The sequence below is a fragment of the Schistocerca nitens genome, chromosome 4, assembly GCF_023898315.1.
Source record: "Schistocerca nitens isolate TAMUIC-IGC-003100 chromosome 4, iqSchNite1.1, whole genome shotgun sequence".
NCBI lineage: Eukaryota > Metazoa > Arthropoda > Insecta > Orthoptera > Acrididae > Schistocerca > Schistocerca nitens.
In genome coordinates, this window is record NC_064617.1 from 913,408,498 (window position 1) to 913,425,818 (window position 17,321).

At 44.3% G+C, this 17,321-nt stretch overlaps 1 protein-coding gene and 1 pseudogene across 5 annotated transcripts in view; one reads left to right on the top strand and one right to left on the bottom strand.

Annotated features, from left to right (window-relative positions):
- LOC126253494 (cytochrome P450 6k1-like) overlaps positions 1 to 17,321 on the bottom strand; it is a 482,739-nt gene that overhangs the window by 334,341 nt on the left and 131,077 nt on the right. The gene's annotated exons all lie outside the window — the stretch shown is intronic.
- LOC126254306 (5S ribosomal RNA) lies at positions 12,138 to 12,255 on the top strand (annotated as a pseudogene).

Consider the following 17,321-nt stretch of genomic DNA (forward strand, 5'->3'; position numbering starts at 1 on the left):
TCTGGACTGAAGACAACAACAATAACTACTAGATAAAACTTTTTCAAAATTAATAAGCAAACATATTAATAGTATTAATAGTAAGACTGTATTAAAAACTTTCAGTGTCGGCGCCACAAATTTAAATTATATGTAAAGTTTTACTTCAGTGCGTGGGAAAACAAACATCCTAGGTTGGGATGCATAAACTAAAACCAGAGGAGGGGATGGTCTGATGCAGAGAGGGGGAAATCCCCCCCCCCCATCCCCCCCCTGCAAATCGCACACTGGTTGTAGATCACTACGAAGTATCTGGAGAACAATATGACACAGGAGCAGGAGTTGGAGCAGATCTCATTTCACAGGTCAGGGAGGCATCAAAATACGCAGCGCCCATAGTTATCATAGTGATTATAACAGGAAGGTTTAAAAGAATGTACTGCCACTTAGGCATAAGTTAATTTAGAAAGGTATCAAATTGATGTTCTTAAGTTTTACCTTCCACAAGAAAGCAAAAATGGGTAATTATGTTTTAAATTCATTTTATATTCAAAATCTGATATAGTAGAACCGTAACGGCCAGTAATGTCGTTCGGGACTGGGAGGAATGGGTGTTTGCTGCTGAGCAGACATCTGTTTTCACATTTTTTATTTAATATTTTCAACTCAGATTTCGTTAACAACAAAACTTTGAGATCGGATTCCAAGCTGGAGCGTACGACGTTGGAGTAAGCTGGACGCCAGATGCGAGAAGCCGCCCATCTCGACCACAGCGGACACCGTAGCAACGGCGGCGCGCACCCGTGAGCCGCTGAGTACAGGACGAACGGGTAGCAGAGGCACTCTCATTCTGAAACGGAGAACTGAGTAAGAAATTTTATCTCACCTCAGGCAATAACACCACTGGCTGACGACGCTTAAAATCACATCAAAACATTTAACTAAGCATCGTCCGAAAACTTCAGCAGAACTGGATTAAATAAAAGTTCTGGCCTCAACGAACATTGAACGTGGTAACAACCCGTACAGTGGTTCAAAACCTAGCATTCATAATGAATAGTTCACATACTTATGATTTTTCCAAGCGCCTAGTTATTAATAAAAGTTACTAGGCGTTAGGAGACAGTAGCTGTCGCTCTTTAACCACAACGACAGATAAGCTAGACCGCTCACTTATGAACTTCAATGAGGTTAGCGTCACTTAATATTGTGATAGTAGGCGCTCATAATGAAATGTGATTGAAATAAGCACTAGCCGCAGCTTAAACTAGGTTTTTGGTTTAGATCAGGGTCTTAACCTCTTTATAATTGAGCAGATATCGGCTTGCTCAAATAACAAAGCAGGCCTTAGCCTGGTCGATTCTGACAGTGGCCCAGTATAGGGCTGTAGCTTTAATAGTAACCAACGCTCTATTCACACGACATTTACATTTAGTAGGAATAGTGAAGTTAATGGCAGAATGAAATGGAGTACGTGAATGAAATGTGAAACTATTTCCTAACATAAAACTTTTTACAGTATACAGTCTACGGTAACTCAGCGTGTTCGGTCAGAGTGTTAGCTGCCCTCTGTAATAAAAAAAAAAATGCGTTAATGGATCAACGACGAACTGAAACTGGTGTCTTGCGACGCCCGCTACGAGCAGCTGCAACGAACGAAAACGAACAAAATGAGACTAAAAAAGAGAGAGAGAGAGAGAAAGAGAGAGAGAGAGAGAGAGAAAGGGTAACGACCGCGACAACAGCGACCACACATCCGTTGTTCCAACGCAACACAAAGGCACAAATTAATGAATGTGCACAAATGGTTCAAATGGCTCTGAGCACTATGGGACTTAACATCTGTGGTCATCAGTCCCCTAGAACTTAGAACTACCTAAACCTAACTAACCTAAGGACATCACAAACATCCATGCCCGAGGCAGGATTCGAACCTGCGCGGTTCCGGATTGAGCGCCTAGAACCTCTAGACCACCGCGGCCGGCGAATATGCACACAGTTGTGAAAGAAATAGCATGGACAAGTATACCAAATGTCACATAAAACAGCCAACAAGGACATCGTTCCTTAGAACTAGCTAAAACATACAATGGTAATTCTCAAGCCATACGCTGATCAATAGAAAAGTAATATCAAGAACACCCAGAGTAAATACAGACCAAAAAGGCGACAACGCAAGGAAACGCTCCCATGTTCTCTAACAACCAAACAGTCAACAAGATCATATTACTAAAATGCAGGCAGTTAATTTTTTCTGTTTAACACGGCTGTTGCAAGCCATGTATCATCAAACACCACCACATAGTTATCATCTAACGCACGGTCGGTAGTGCTTCCAGTCTTAATTCAGTTACTCAAGATTCCACACAGTACACAAGTGAGGATTTCTGGTCGTTCCTCTCGAATGACATGCAACTTATTTCCTCGCCAATACTCTTATCGTACCACTAAGATGGGCAATCAGATTTTAAACATATGCCATAAGGACTTCGAAACACATCACCTAATACAAGGAACCAGACAGACAGACTATAAACTAATAATCTTTCACGTAGCTGAACTACTAAAACACAAACGACACCTGTGTGCTTAATCACCGATCACATGTCATAGCGGAACTACTCACGCGGGAGCTACAACCGATTCTTGAAAACGTGTTACATGATAGAGTAGGAACGTACGCCAACCAAATTCACTACAGATCCACTCTGACAAAAGCCTGTCGGTGCCTGCAGCAGGAAAGCAACCTTTATCTGCTGCTGATAGAACATGGCCGAGACTGGCAGGACTTCCACGTTTCAAAATAAGCTAACGAGCAATGTGGCAGCGAAGAGAAACAATTGAAAAGCACTCCCACTTACAGACGCATACTGCATAAGATCTAACACTACGCCGGTTTCGTTGCACATGACCTAACTCACTACGTGAATGGTGCTACCACAATTAAGTAAATCGACTACAGGGTTTCAAGAAGATTGCGCAGCTCAGACCTCTAGGTGCAGCTGACAGCAGCATCGGGAATAAACGTTCGAGGAGTAAACCTCCAAATGTTTGGCACGCATGTTAAGCGTAAATATTCCAATAGGAATAGAACGTCACGCTGGAAACACGTGGTGCCAAAAAAAGCCAGCAACACTCACTCTCATTGGTGCAAAACATGGGACCGATACTAAATTAAGAATTATTCCTACACGCGGCTCACAGACCAAACAAACATCACGTATTCCTAATCACTGTCGACGCGTCGATTACTAAACCACTCTCAGTGGAGCCGTCGCATTTGAGAACATGTATTTAATTTTTTTTAATTTATTGGATTTCTGGAGGTGCCTATTCAGCCAGATCAACAGTGGAATGTTAATTATGACGACACGGACACCCAGTCCCTGAGTGGAGAAAATCTCCGATCAGGCCGGGAATCGATCACAGTGCTTTTCGCTAATTTATGACAGTTGATAGATTAGGAACAGAAACACACACAACATCCACTGCAAACCATGAGAACTTCAGCTTGGGCGGCCGTTGTGACCGAGTGGTTCTAGGGGCGTCAGTTTGGAACCGCGCGACCGCTACGGTCGCAGGTTCGAATACTGCCTCGGGCATGGATGTGTGTGATGTCCTTAGGTTAGTTAGGTTTAAGTAGTTCTAAGTTCTAGGGGACTGATGACCTCAGAAGTTAAGTCCCACAGTGCTCAGAGCCAATATATATGTGCACAAAGTCTTCAATGTATTTAGTGTTTTCCACATTTTTTATTAGAAGATACAAAACATAAGGTCACTACAGCTCAGTCAGTGGGAAGTTAGTAAACTGAATAACCTGATTTGTATAAATTTATTTTCTGCTTAAGAATAAGTTTCCTTTGAACTTACTTATTCCGCTTAAGACCAAGTTATCTGACTGATTTCGCTATAATTACCACACGTGTTCATAAATTTGACACTCCCGTCACATTCTCTTCATTGTAAACATTTACAATTGGGACATAGTGGGTAAAACTTACTTTTTGAAAGAACAGTGCAATTGCACATTCAGAAAGGTTGACGCTGGGTGCAGAAATAGACTGACGGTTGTTTTTGTCAGTCAGGTTGAGTGCATACGTGAGTGGCACTAGAAAAAAATCCAAAGTAGTTTGTACATCCTGAGCAGGCATTCAGGGGGCACTGAGACTGAGTTTATTCCAGAAATAGATCGAAAACCCGTCTGGACAAGCAGGTGCTCAGGCTGACTGCTTCCACATGTAGTCTTATGGAGCTGCCTCAAATAGGTCTAAATTTATATGGAGATCATTCGTCTGTGACGCCTTAGGTACCGGCATTAAACACTAGTGTGCTGGGTGTACATCTCCATGCATTTCCCCCTCAGCTTCCTTTGTACTGCGGTGAGGCAGCCGCCTGGATTGGGGGCCAGACAGTGTGGTGGGGAACCTAGAGCAACATGTGTGGCTAACTGTTGTCAGTACACGTGCAGCCACTGTGGCGAGCAGACGTGCTTGGGATGGTGTGGCGATCATGACACTGCTCACAGTTGACAGCTCGCCTCAGGCAAGGTGTTTGGCTTAGCTGTTCTGCAAACATCTTAGTGCCCTACAGACAAAGCAGCCCCATATATTTACATAAATTAAACAACGCCCTATCCTAGTCCGCCTCACACTGACATCTGCATTGCTGGCAGTGCAGCCTAATTTATCTACATCGTTCGAAAACAAAACCCACTGACACACTAGTGAAAAAAATTATTGATTCAAAACTCAAACTCAACATGTGTAACTGATGAAGCAAATAATTTCAGTGAGGGAAAGCTTATTAAAATTACAAGATAAAAGTAGTGAAATGAATGACTGAATAAAGAAATTCAAAGCTGATAACTATAATATAGTATTCACTTTGTGGTGTCACAGCCAGACACCACACTTGCTAGGTGGTAGCCTTTAAATCGGCCGCGGTCCGGTAGTATACGTCGGACCCGCGTGTCGCCACTATCAGTGATTGCAGACCGAGCGCCGCCACACGGCAGGTCTACTGGTCTAGAGAGACTTCCTAGCACTCGACCCAGTTGTACAGCCGACTTTGCTAGCAATGGTTCACTGACAAATTACGCTCTCATTTGCGGAGACGATAGTTAGCATAGCCTTCAGCTACGTCATTTGCTACGACCTAGCAAGGCGCCATTGTCATTTGCTATTTATCTTGTGATGCATGTACCGTCAGACCGATGTTTACCAATTATGGATTAAAGTTAAGTATTCCAGAAGCTACGTACTTTTTTTACTAGATTCAACTCCTTTAACTGTTCCAGACCTCACGCCAGCCTGCGTGAGCTTAAACGCGTGCCTTTCGGCTATCTCATAGTGGCTTGGCTGTCTTGCCAAGTCACAACACACTTTCCAAACAGGTCGCCAGCCCCTGAGTAACACTCAAAGAGAAAAGTGCTTCTAAAGTATACAAATTACTCGGTAGCCTGTAATGAACGCACATTTTTGTTCTAAGTCAGCGATAACAGGAAAAAAATAGTGTTTCTTTAAGATACCCTCACTGCAAAGCAAAATAATATACATATTGACAGCAAAAAACTTTTTCAGTTTTGACTGAACAGCCAAAGACTTAACAACCTGAAGCATTCGGCGTCAAAGCAGCAAAAGCCTGCACTACGTGTTCCGGCGTAACATCGTCCCCGGCACGTCGGCCTGGAACGTTACAGCAGAGAGGGCTGCGAGACAACGTCAGCCAGCAGTAGGACGACACCAGGACAGGAGCAGCCCCTATTCGAAGAGAATATAAGCGCCGCACAGCACAGCCGCGGCCGCACTAGAAGACGAGCCGTCATCCAAAGGCTTTATTCGTGACTTACGAACTGTTGTGTTCTGCTAGCATTGAAACTGTATATACCAAAGGACATAGATTAGTTGCATGTCGCCAATAGCTTGCGACACCTCTTTGTGAAAACGCAAAGGCCAGTCGTTGTGGCCGAGCGGTTCTAGTCGCTTCAGTCCAAAACCGCGCTGATACTATGGTTGCAAGTTCGAATCCTGCCTAGCGCATGGATGTGTGTGATGTCCTTAGGTTAGTTAGGTTTAAGTAGTTCTAAGTTCTAGGGGGCTGATGACCTCAGATGTTAAACCCCATAGAGCTTGGAGCCATTTTTATTTGAAAACGCGAAGTTAAGTATTTGTCAATTTACCATCTGTAATAAACTCCTTTAATAAGGTTTGCTTGAATCGTTGTCTAGCTATCCGCGAAAACAGATTCCTAGACGAGTGGGCAGGATATGACATTTGGTGACGAGTTATATGAAGGACCCAGTGCCAGGCGGCCACGGAATTTTATTTTGTGTTTTGCTGGCGCCAACCCTTCAAGTGGGCATGACGGATATATCCGTCGCGCTCTGCTAATTCACAGCGGATTGGACGGATGTATACGTGCGCTGTGCTCTGTGGCTAGTAGCTGCTGGGGATGACGAGGTATCAGTCTGCAGCTGAAACTGTTATATTTTTTGAGCTTCGTCCACTGGACGACAGCTCTCTTCACCCAACAGTGCGTATTCTGGACTAGCTATAACATTTTCCACTCGATCACGCGTCGACAGTATGCGTCCTGTGAAGAAGCAGTAAAAGCGAGCATTTTTCATATGTGTTGACCGCCGCTTTAATGAGTCATCTTTTCAATGACGAAAAAAGTCATTTATCACATTCGGAAATAGTGCAGCTCCGTTTAGAAATTTTCCTGACAGTTCTCAAAGTTTTAAAGCTGTGGATGCTGAGCCTAGAGAAAGTGACTTCGATTTAGAAACATCTGACGACTGTACCCTAATGCGGCAGGCGGTACCTAGAACATCTGTGCATGCTGGTTCAGCTCGTGACCAATATTTGCCCAGTGGTAGTAGTGGTACACTTCTGCCTATAAAATAATATAATATGATGAGTTGTTTTGTGGATGGTGCTTTGAGCAAAATAATAGATGAACAGACGATTTTATTGCACAACAGTTCATAGCTTTTCAACACATTTTAGCAGGTCGCCCCAGGATTCTTAGCTGACAGGATACTTCAAGGGATGATGTAAAAACACTTACTGGAATGCTCATACTTTAAGGAACTATTCACGAGCCACAACACAAGACATATTTTTCTTCAGGAACCTGATGGGTGTAAAGCGGTTTCATCTTTAATTGAAATGCCTCCACTTTGCAGACAATACCTCGTGTGATCGACTAGGTACTACAAGCAGAAAACTATTCAAAAGTCATCCTATTATGAAGCATCTGTGGTATAAATTCAGATCAGTATACACCCAGGAAGGAACATCACCGTTGACGAATCTTTGTCGCTCTGGAAAAGACGGCTTGGATGGTGGCTGATTATTCTATCAAAACGCAGCAGATTCGGAACTCTTTGAAAGCATCTCCGTATATGTATGGGACTTTATTGTTTACACTACAAAGGACGCTAATTGTTGTAGCTACTATCCAGAAGAAGCAATAACGTCTAGAATTGTTTTCGACCGCACGCATGATCTACTCGGGAAAGATCGCTGCATTTATCTTGACAGCTGGTAAACCAATCAAGATTTGTTTGACAAACTGACCAACAAAACATGGATGTTGTCAGCACACGGCGGAAAGACAGGATCGGGTTCCCTGACTTCCTAAAAAAGGAAAAACTGAAGAAAGGGCAGTACTAACAGGGTACAGAGGTAAAAAAAATAGTAATGAGAAGGAAGGAAAAAGAGACGTTGTTATGGTCAGCACTTCTCATGACGATACATTTTTAAAAGTAAAGTCTAAGAATAGAATCGTTAAAAAACCACATTCGTTGATTACAACAAGAATATAGGAGGTATGGATAGGGCGATTCTCACTTGCACAGCTGTTATCATAAGCTTTTCCCCTACTTGTTGGACACTGTACGCTTCACTGCACAAGTTCTGTACAACAAGCACGGTGGCGAACAAAGTAGAATGGTCTTCGTGATTAGTCTTGCCCAACAGGTGGCCACGTCTTCACCACAAAAAGCGACGTCGGTAGGACGGCCACCTCTAACGACGAAAGCAACACGCCTAACAGCCAGCCATTTTCCAGACATTCTGCCGCCCACGTCGAATGCGAAGTTTCCTTGTGCGTATCACCTTGCTGTACAATATTTTACACTGAAAACGACTTGTAACATGGTGAAAATAAGTTTTAGTTAACTTCTGCTATATATGTTATTCATTCTCACTCAGTATCAATCTAAATTACAAAAGGTATACATGAAGGAAAAGTGTGAGAAAAGTACACAGCGCGCTGGTGCAAATTACCCACTGAAGACGGGGCGCGTGCAAGCAAACTACACACTTAACAGGTTAATTCTCTCTTGTCTTTATTTGCTGGCGTGTTTACTTGCTTTAACAGTCTCTTACCGTGCTTTTGCTAAGCACTGTTTTCAGGAGGGTGTTGCAGAAATTTTCTTTGATTTTGTACTTATTTTTCTTGCTTGCCTTGACTGTTTCTTGCATTTGTCTCTTCCAACATATCCACCCCATCAATCCCATCCCTTGCTCAGGCGCCACAGCTGCCAGCGTTAGATGCAGCACAGCTAATGCAGATGTTTCAGTTCCAGACTCAGCAAATATCTACCCTGCTCAACACGGTGCAGCAGCTACTGGCCAACGCTGTGCGCCCGACGGAACAAGCAACACCTACAGCAGCTATACCGCATTTTCGTCAGTTTCATGAAGAAGAAGAGGAATGTCTCTAGTTGTTGCAACAGTCTGAAGCCCAAATACACTCCTGGAAATTGAAATAAGAACACCGTGAATTCATTGTCCCAGGAAGGGGAAACTTTATTGACACATTCCTGCGGTCAGATACATCACATGATCACACTGATAGAACCACAAGCACATAGACACAGGCAACAGAGCATGCACAATGTCGGCACTAGTACAGTGTATATCCACCTTTCGCAGCAATGCAGGCTGCTATTCTCCCATGGAGACGATCGTAGAGATGCTGGATGTAGTCCTGTGGAACGGCTTGCCATGCCATTTCCACCTGGCGCCTCAGTTGGACCAGCGTTCGTGCTGGACGTGCAGACCGTGTGAGACGACGCTTCATCCAGTCCCAAACATGCTCAATGGGGGACAGATCCGGAGATCTTGCTGGCCAGGGTAGTTGACTTACACCTTATAGAGCACGTTGGGTGGCACGGGATACATGTGGACGTGCATTGTCCTGTTGGAACAGCAAGTTCCCTTGCCGGTCTAGGAATGGTAGAACGATGGGTTCGATGACGGTTTGGATGTACCGTGCACTATTCAGTGTCCCCTCGACGATCACCAGTGGTGTACAGCCAGTGTAGGAGATCGCTCCCCACACCATGATGCCCGGGTGTTGGCCCTGTGTGCCTCGGTCGTATGCAGTCCTGATTGTGGCGCTCACCTGCACGGCGCCAAACACGCATACGACCATCATTGGCACCAAGGCAGAAGCGACTCTCATCGCTGAAGACGACACGTCTCCATTCGTCCCTCCATTCACGCCTGTCGCGACACCACTGGAGGCGGGCTGCACGATGTTGGGGCGTGAGCGGAAGACGGCCTAACGGTGTGCGGGACCGTAGCCCAGCTTCATGGAGACGGTTGCGAATGGTCCTCGCCGATAACCCATGAGCAACAGTGTCCCTAATTTGCTGGGAAGTGGCGGTGCGGTCCCCTACGGCACTGCGTAGGATCCTACGGTCTTGGCGTGCATCCGTGCGTCGCTGCGGTCCGGTCCCAGGTCGACGGGCACGTGCACCTTCCGCCGACCACTGGCGACAACATCGATGTACTGTGGAGACCTCACGCCCCACGTGTTGAGCAATTCGGCGGTGCGTCCACCCGGCCTCCCGCATGCCCACTATACGCCCTCGCTCAAAGTCCGTCAACTGCACATACGGTTCACGTCCACGCTGTCGCGGCATGCTACCAGTGTTAAAGACTGCGATGGAGCTCCGTATGCCACGGCAAACCGGCTGACACTGACGGCGGCGGTGCACAAATGCTGCGCAGCTAGCGCCATTCGACGGCCAACACCGCGGTTCCTGGTGTGTCCGCTGTGCCGTGCGTGTGATCATTGCTTGTACAGCCCTCTCGCAGTGTCCGGAGCAAGTATGGTGGGTCTGACACACCGGTGTCAATGTGTTCTTTTTTCCATTTCCAGGAGTGTAATTGCTCACAATGTACCAGGTACTGTGAAACTTCCCTATTTCTTGTCCACAGTAGGAAGTGCACTGTTAAGACATATCCAGAAGTTAGAATATAACTTCACTCCACTTTAAATGAACTTTCGTATGACCAGGTTGCAGATTCGCTAACTAACTACTATGGCCAACAAGTGGATGTGGTAGCAGCTAGGCATCATTTCTTTAATTATAAAAAATGGTCAGAACAAACTTATTGAGTGTTGGTAACAGATTTGCAGCATATGACTAGGAAATGCAAATGCAAATGTGCTTATGGGGCTTTATATTCAGATGTTATGTTGCGTGATGCGATGATCGTGTACAATGTACCTGATTTCAAACTCAGAGAACAGATTTTGAAACAGTCTAATCTATTTTTTTCAACAGGTAGTGCAAATACTAGATCATTACGATTCAGGTGCCCTGTCGGCCGATAAATTTGGTGGGTTGAGTCCCTTGTTTGCGATCAGCCCATTCGGTAGTAGCAGCTTGCGCTCGGCACGCAAGGTAAACAAAGCTCCACACCACGTAAGGGGCACGCTAAACAGGCGGCTACACAGGCGAACAGATAGGTCTTGCCCTCGGTGTTATTCATGGCAGAAACGTGATGACTGCCCCTCCTGCCAACCTCAGTGTTGTGCTTGTGGCAAGAAAGGACATCTACAATTCATAGGTTTACAACGGAACAAACATAATTCGACCCACTCACAAAAATCTAGTCACAAGGCCCATGTCACTAATGCAGTATATTTAAAGTCTGCGCTGGCCAGTGTGGCCGAGCGCTTCTGGGCGCTACGGTCGCAGGTTCGAATCCTGCCTCGGGCATGGATGTGTGTGATGTCCTTCGTTAGGTTTAAGTAGTTCTAAGTTCTAGGGGACTGATGACCTCAGAAGTTAAGTCCCATAGTGCTCAGAGCCATCTGAACCATTTAAAGTCTGCAGCAGGCATAAGCAAAACTGACACGTGAGCAGTTTATTCAGTGATACACCAGTCCAGCAAACTTTTTGTTCAGTTGCTTCTTTGTGGGAAATTTCAGTTGGACAAGGTGCCTCTTTGACATTGCTAAATCGTCACACTTATGAACTGTTAGGCTTCCTACGCCTGTCAAAAACTAGCAAGCAACTGATGGCTTATAAAGGACAAGACATTTCCATTCTCAGAAAATGTACTTTGCCTGCCATGTATTACTCGCATATTCAAACAGTGACTTTTATGGTGCTACAATGACGCGATTGTGAGAACATATTTGGTCTTGATTAATTTGATTTGTTTGTCTTTAACATTCAGTGTTGTCAGTGTCTGCATTCCATGTACAAGACAGTGTAGCTAGCTTGCTAAAAGAATTCTGAAGGTTTAGGCAAGGCTAACAATTTTGCTGCACGTGTTACTCTGGCATGAACGTCCATAGAAAGAAGGTGTTCGAAGTGATGACCATTGATATCATTGCAGTGCTGAAATCTTTTTATCATGGATTGAGTGGTATTCCTTATCACTTTGGCACTTATCGAAGAACGTGCTCTGACAATTCTCTCTCGCATGTCTTCAGGTGTCGTTGGAACGCCTTTATAAACAATGTCTTTTACGAATCCCCGCAAGAAAAAATCCAGAGGCATCAAGTCTGGCGAACGAGCTGGCCGCGATACATCTCCTCCGCATCCAATCCAACGATATGGGAACCGTGTCTACAACTCTTTTCTAGCCATCAGCAAAAATTGTGCCGGACACCCATAGTGTCGATACCACATTCTGTTCCTCGTTCCTAAAGGTATTTCTTCCAATAATAGAACTACTGGTTCTTGCAGGAATGGTGTATTTCCTACCATTAAGATTTCCTTCAATGAAATAAGGGCCTATAATTCTGTCCTCCAGAATCCCACACCATACATTCACCGAGCACGGTTTTAGGTGTGCAACTTGCCGCAGCCAACATGGATTTTTAGTTGCCCAATAATGCATGTTGCCAACGACCCTGCCGCAGTGGTAACACCGGTTCCCGTCAGATCGCCGAAGTTAAGCGCTGTTTGGCTGGGATAGCACTTGGATGGGTGACCACCCCGTCTGCCGAGTGCTGTTGGCAAGCGGGGTGCACTCAGCTCTTGTGAGGAAACCTGAGGAGCTACTTGATGGAGAAGTAGCGGCTCCGGTCTCGTAAACTGACATACAGCCGGGAGAGAGGTGTGCTGACCATATGCCCCTCCATATTCGCATCCCGTGACGCCTGTGGGCTGAGTATGAGACGGCGGCCGGTCGGTACCGTTGACCTTCCAAGGCCAGTTCGGACGGAGTTTAGTTTCGTTTTTTTTATGCAGATTAACACATTTCCATGGTTCGCGAATGTAGCATCATCAGCAAATAAAATCAAATTAATAAATGTCTCATCCCTCTGAATCTGAAGTTGACCCCATCGGCAGAATTCAGTGCGACGCAAACAATCTGTACCAGTTAATTCTTGGTGAAGACTGACAGGGTAAGGGTGATATTTACGGCGATGCAGAACACGAACAACACTACTCCGGCTCATGCCAGATTCCCTTGCGATTTGACGGAAACTAACACAAGGATCTCGAACCACAGTGGCCAGAGTACGAATTTCCTTTTCCTTGTCAGTAACTTTGCTTTGCCAGATATTTTTCCGATGCGTTAAAGATCCAGTTGTTCTCAATTTATCGTACACATATTTAAATGTACGACGTGTAGGGTTAGTACGCTGAGTATATCTTTCAGCGTATAAATGGCAAGCATATCGACTTGTTCTTCGAAGGAATATATCATTCACATTCGCTTGATTCGACGATACTAGTCTTACAGTTCCTGTCAGTGTTGTAATGCGAAACCGTCAAATGTTGCTTACATGTCAATGGCACGTTAGATGGATATGCCGTATTCGGCGAATATTTACTATTTGCACGATATACGAGAGAGAGTTGTCAGAGCATGTGCTTCTATAAGTGCTGAAGTGATAAGGAATACCATTCAATCCATGATAAAAGGATTGCAGGCCGCGCGGAGTGGCCGTGCGGGTAGAGGCGCCGTGTCACGAATTGCACATTGCACCCCCCCCCCCCCCCCCCCCACCACCGCGACGGAGGTTTAAGTCCTCCCTCGAGCATCGAGCATAGGTGTGTGTGTGTGTTGTTCTTACAAGGGAACCTCCCCATCGCACCCCCCTCAGATTTAGTTATAAGTTGGCACAGTGGATAGGCCTTGAAAAACTGAACACAGATCAATTGAGAAAACAGGAAGAAGTTATGTGGAACTGTGAAAAAATAAGCAAAATATACAAACTGAGTAGTTCATGGGAAGATAGGCAATATCAAGGATATTGGGATCGCAGGAGCGGCGTGGTCTCGTGGTAACGTGAGCAGCTGCGGAACGAAAGGTCCTTGGTTTGAAATCTTCCATCGAGTGAAAATTTTAGTTTTTTATTTTCAGTTTATGTGACAAACTCTTATGTTTTCATCACTTTTTTGGGAGTGATTATCACATCCACAAGAAAACCTAAATCGGGCAAGGTAGAAGAATCTTTTTACCCATTCGCCAAGTGTACAAGTTAGGTGGGTCGACAACATATTCCTGTCATGTGACGTACATGCCATCACCAGTGTCGTATAGAATATATCAGACGTGTTTACCTGTGGAGGAATCGGTTGACGTATGACCTTGCGATCAAATGTTTTCGGTTCCCATTGGAGAGGCACGTCCTTTCGTCTACTAATCCCACGGTTTTGCGATGCGGTCACAAAACACAGACACTAAACTTATTACAGTGAACAGAGACGTCAATGAACGAACGGACCGATAATAACTATGCAAAAATAAAGAAAGTAAAATTTTAACTCGAGGGAAGACTTAAACCAAGGACCTCTCGTTCCGCAGCAGCTCACGCTTCCACGGGACCACACAGCTCCTGTACTGAGATCGTCCATTATGTTGCCTATGTGGCACATGGACTACTCAGTTTGTATATTTTGCTTCTTTTTTCACAGTTCCACACAACATCTTCCTGTTTTCTCAATTGATCTGTGTTCAGTTTATCAAGGCCTATCCACTGTGCCAACTTATAACTAAATCTGAGGGGGGTGCGATAGGGAGGTTCCCTTGTAAGTTAGTTTAAGTAGTGTGTAAGTCTAGGGACCTATGACCTCAGCAGTTTGGTCCCATAGGAATTCACACAAATCTGAACAACTGAAGATTGCAGCACTGCACTGATACCAATGGTCATCACTTCGAACATTTTCTGTAAATGGACGTTCATGCCACCTTTTTGACCTCCCTTGACCTGCAAAGACCTTACTGTTACACATCACTGGATTCGGCTCGATACCTGCTATCAGAAAATAAGTACCGAACTACAGCATCTCAGTTAAAAAAGAACAAAGTTCGCCTTCATATTTCTGACGCGACCCCACCTAGCAACAAAAAACCAACGTCATATTATGGCCGCCTTTGTTCCATGCAACATTTTTCCTACAAACTCTTCAGCTACAGATGTTCTAGGTGGCAATTGTTAGTGACTGACCCTGTATAAAATACCTTACATATAAGCTACTAGAAAACTAAATGCACTTAATAAATCACAGTGTTGCAAGGAGTTCATTGTAATGAAAACCCTGTTTGCAAACACAATAATTAAAAAATATTAGCATTTATGATTATTGCGGTTTATAAAGTTTCTAGTAATTGAACCTAGTACACAATTTACACTTGTAGTACGTTAAATGGAAGCAGATACGCAAGAAATTATGACAGCAAGTTACTTGTACTATTAAAAAAATTACTAACAGTTATAAACAATTTATCTAATTATGTTCCATAACTACAGATTCCTGACATCAACACTGTTTATAAAATAAGCACCAGCGTCCCAGTCCATGATTTAACAAAAGTCTTATGTGTAGTTAACCATCTTCGATTTTTTAATGTATCTGAAGTTAGTAGGTTGACTAGGAATATGTTAGAGGTTTTGATGTGGTTTTATAGTCATAAATAAGTACACACATGCTAAAAATAATGTAACAATACTTATTATGGGGTCGCAAACTGACCGTGAATGTTTATTTTCTATTCTAGAATGCATGTATACACTCTAAGACAGAAAAAGAACGCACCACGATGGAAGCATCTAACTACCTGAACAGCACGGAAATTGGTAGATGTGACGTATACGTACAGACAAACAAATTATTGGAATTTCGGCAAAAAAGGACGATTTATTCGAGAGGAAGTGCTTCAGAAGTTGAGCAAGTCAATAACATGTTGGTCCAAAAATGGCTCTGTGCACTATGGGACTTAACATCTCAGATCATCAGTCCCCTAGAACTTAGAACTACTTAAACCTAACTAACCTAAGGACATCACACAAATCCATGCCCGAGGTAGAATTCGAACCTGCGACCATAGCGGTCGCGCGGTTCCAGACTGAAGCGCCTAAAACCGCTCGGCCACACTGACCGGCCATTTTGGTCCACCTCTGTCCTTTATAAAAACAGTTTTTCATTTTGTCACTGATTGATAGAGTTGCAAGATGTCCTCCTCAGGTATATCGTGCCGCATTCTGTCCAATTGGCGCATTAGTTCATCAAAATCTCGACCTAGTTGAAGGGCCCCACCCATAATGGTCCGAAGGTTCTCATTTTGAGAGAGATCCGGCGATCTGGTCAATATAGGGTTTGGCAAGCGTGAAGACAAGCAGTAGAAATTCTCACCGTGTGCAGGTGGACATTATCTTGCTGAAATATAAGCCCAGGATTACGTGCCATGAAGAACAAAAAAACTTGGTGTAGAATATCGTCGACGTACCGCTATTTTGCAAGGGTACTACAGATGACAATCAAAGAGCTCCTGCTGTGAAATGAAGTAGCACGCCAGACCATCATTCCTGGCTGTCGGACTGAATGACGACTGACAGTGAGGTTGGCATGCCACTGCCGCCTGGGGCGTCTCCAGATACGTCTTCACTGGTCACCAGGCCCTGGAATCTCATTGACTGGAGTCCCACTTCGAGCTCAGTGCCGATGGATAGTGCAACATACATTATGCAAATATACAGGGTGTTACAAAAAGGTACGGCCAAACTATCAGTAAACATTCCTCACACACAAAGAAAGAAAATATGTTACGTGGACACGTGTTCGGAAATGCTTACTTTCCATGTTAGAGGTCATTTTATTACTTCTCCTCAGATCACATTGATCATGGAATGGAAAAACACAGAAACAGAATGTACTGTGGGGCGGCTGGTGGATTTAATGTTGTTATTTAAATGTAGAATGTAATGTAGAAAAGATGCATTTCCCGGCCGATTAACCATATGTGGGGCGGCGGGTGGATTTATTGTTATTTAAAATGTTCCTATTATTTATGCTGTCTTTTGCCGTTCTCAACACTGGCTCTCTAACTACAATATTGGCAACCAGAAAGTGATTAGCAAAACGTGAAGCCTGTAATTAGAATTCCTAGTGCCCACTTCATCTGAGAAATACACTTATAGCTACAGCTTATAGCTCTGAGGAATTAGGAGATTGTCTGGGATTCATAATCAAAAACGATTCTCTAAAAATGTTCACTATATTCTGAAAGTCACAGACCAAAAAGTATCCACACAATCCAACTAACAGAGCAGTTCAGAGTCTGATGCGCTGATGCAACAATAACTGTTCAAATTAAATGTTTAAGTGCATGCTCGCCATAATTTGATGATAATGTTCATCAAACGTCACGCTAAATAATGGTAGAGTGGTTGTCCCGCAGCGGCACGTGAAAATACGACATACGCAAACTGAAGATAGATCATTAAAGTCATCCCAGAATTAACACTTCACTCGAAAACGATTTCATGGTTACGCGTATCCCGAGTAACTTATTACGGCATCCGAGGCTGTTTATAGCAATGATACCGACGCGACGCGACTCCCGACACAGGTGGAGCGCTAATCAGCGTCTGGAGAGAACTGGGGCCTTACTACCTTTCGCAGCGTTCTTATATATAAAGCCGCGGTGCGGACGGCTAAGGGAACGCCTGATCAAATCGGCTGTCCCGACTAGCCGCTGGGCTAGTAATGCACCACTTTAAGTTATTGAATAAATCATCGATTCCTTTTCTGATGGCCGATGAAGCTCTCAATTTAAATGTGCATTCAGCAC